The sequence below is a fragment of the Nanorana parkeri genome, unplaced genomic scaffold (assembly GCF_000935625.1).
Source record: "Nanorana parkeri isolate BGI_ZX_2015 unplaced genomic scaffold, ASM93562v1 scaffold2219, whole genome shotgun sequence".
Taxonomy (NCBI): Eukaryota; Metazoa; Chordata; class Amphibia; order Anura; family Dicroglossidae; genus Nanorana; species Nanorana parkeri.
The window spans coordinates 94,050-96,627 of record NW_017308487.1 but is presented as its reverse complement, the minus strand read 5'-3'; the positions used below and the strand labels follow the sequence as shown (position 1 = coordinate 96,627).

General features: G+C 47.1%; 1 protein-coding gene across 1 annotated transcript in view; it reads left to right on the top strand.

Annotated features, from left to right (window-relative positions):
- The window catches only part of CASQ1 (calsequestrin 1), a 49,212-nt gene that overhangs the window by 37,431 nt on the left and 9,203 nt on the right, over positions 1 to 2,578 (top strand). The window lies entirely within an intron of this gene.

The following is a 2,578-nucleotide window of genomic DNA, read 5'->3' as shown; positions in this document are numbered from 1 at the left end:
GGTCGAGCGACAGTTTGTGATGGCTGGTGCAGTTGCCATGGCGCCCGTTTAAAAACAATTTCGCTGCCATAGAAACGAGGGAAATAAATGTGTTTTTCTCGTCTCGTGCTGATTTAACCCGCCTGGCGCCGGGCCGCCCCTGGCGAGCGCGCCTCCGAGGAGGGGACCGCAGAGTCTGAGTCGCCTGTATGGGAATCTCAGAGAGCTGTCGCTCAAATTAACTAATTTTGTTTTTTTGTTTTTTTTTTGGGTTGCGGCGGACTTTGTAGACCCCTTTAGGGTGACAGGTTCTCTTTAATGGCGGCCACATACCACCCCGCGGTTCCGTAATAATACGCGGCGCGTGGCCCTTTAAGATGCAACAAGTCCACATGAGCAGCTTCCACTTTGCAACATGTCCGGGACGCATCGAAATGCATCCGCCGCCCCCGCGCGCTCCGGAGAGTCAGGTCGTCCTGCCATGTTCTGTCATCGGCTCCGTTGTCTGCAGGGAAATCAGCCAATCCGCGCACTCCGTTCCAGTCTCAGCAACAGCCCGCTTGTTATCAGAACGTCTCTCTGTAGCTAAACCCGAGAACAAAACATTTCATAGATTGAAGATTTTCCTGCTTACAGGCGGCGGCTGCGTTAGTTTTCCCTTTTTTATTTCTAACACACTTCCTGTGCCGGGGTGACAACGCTCGCTGGCTGTACTGTATAGAGACGCAGCGTTGTCACCATTACAGGAGGAGGAGGAGGGGTTGGACAGCTGATCACATGGTTCAGGAGGTCACAAGCACACTGGATTTCTATCAGGATCTGCAGGTATCCCTCTGTACTCGCTGGAAATGCCCTCAGCCTAAAAAAAGAGGGTGCCACTCATTTACTGCCCTAGGGCAATTATTTCCAGGGTGTCGCTCAGTAGCTACCCTAGGGCAATTATTTCCAGGGTGTCGCTCAGTAGCTGCCCTAGGGCAATTTTATTAAAGGTGCCACTGAATAGCCGCCCTAAGGTCATGGGGTGTCACAGGAATAATGTCCGGGGGGAATTGCGCTAAGAATATGCCCTAGGGCAATTATTTCAGGGGTGCCACTGAGTAGCTGCCCTAGGAAGCTTATTTTGGGCCTTCAATGAGTAGCTGCCCTAGGGCTATTATTTCGGGGGTGCCACTAAGTAGCTACCTCAGGGCAATTATGTCAGGGCTCCAATGAGTAGCTGTCTTAGGGCAATTCATTTGGGGGTGCTATTGAGTAGCTACCCTGGGGCAATTATTTTGGGCTTGACTGAGTAGCTGCCCTAGGGCAATTGTTTCCGGGGGCACTCTGGAGCAGCTTGCCTAGTGCAAATATTTTGGGGACACCACTGAGTAGCTGCCCTAGGGCAATTATTTCGGGGTGGCCACTGGGTAGCTGCCCTCGGGCAATTATTTTTGGGAGCTGCTGAGTAGCTGCCCTAGGGCACTTTTTTCGGGGGGCACTCTGGAGCAGCTGCGCTAGGGAACATATTTCAGGTTTCACCACTGAGCAGCTGCCCTAGGGCAATTATTTTGGGGTGGCCACTGAGTAGCTGCCCTAGGGCAATTCATTTGGGCATGACTGAGTAGCTGCGCTAGGGCAATTATTTCGGGGTGGCCACTGATTAGCTACCCTAGGGCAATTATGTTTGGGAGCTGCTGAGTAGCTGCCCTAGGGCACTTTTTTCGGGGGGCACTCTGGAGCAGCTGCGCTAGGGAACATATTTCAGGTTTCACCACTGAGCAGCTGCCCTAGGGCAATTATTTTGGGGTGGCCACTGAGTAGCTGCCCTAGGGCAATTCATTTGGGCATGACTGAGTAGCTGCGCTAGGGCAATTATTTCGGGGTGGCCACTGATTAGCTACTAATCCCTAATATATATATCTACAAAAATGTAAAATGAACAATAATAATAATGTTTTACTATTATTATTATATCTTTATTTTTTTTAGAAACTAAATAAAAATAAAAGCCCACTTCACATATATCAGTTTATTATACCTCAATAAAAACCATGGCAAATACCCATGACTCCTCCCCCCTCCCCTCCTCCCCCTTCCCATTCCGTCCATCTCCAACAGTCTAGAAAGTGCTCTCTAGTAATTGTTTCAGCGCTGCAAACATCCCATCAATAAAATGATTTCCCTCAAGTGCCATTAGTCCACATAAATAAATGCCGCCGTGTGCAATATGCCTGGATTTTGTGCAATAAGTTGATATCTGGGAAGTGGGAGGCGGCTTCTGAAGAGTGTCATTTATCTCCCTGCCATTTGCGGTGCGTCGTGTCTATTCTGGAGACTCCGAACCATTAGCGCTATGATTATACTTATTGTAGGACCTAGAGGCAGTATCTGATTGGGTACTTGTGTATATACAAACATTTATGGTTTTATAATATTCATAGCCTTAAAAAAAAAAGGGGGATTCTTTAGCCCCCGAAACGCGTAGGATTTAAAAAAAAATGCAATACCAATATTTACAAAAATGTAAAAGTGAACAACAATAATAATAATCATAACACATTATTTTTATTATTATTATGATTATTGTTATTATTATTATGATTATTGTTATTATTATTAT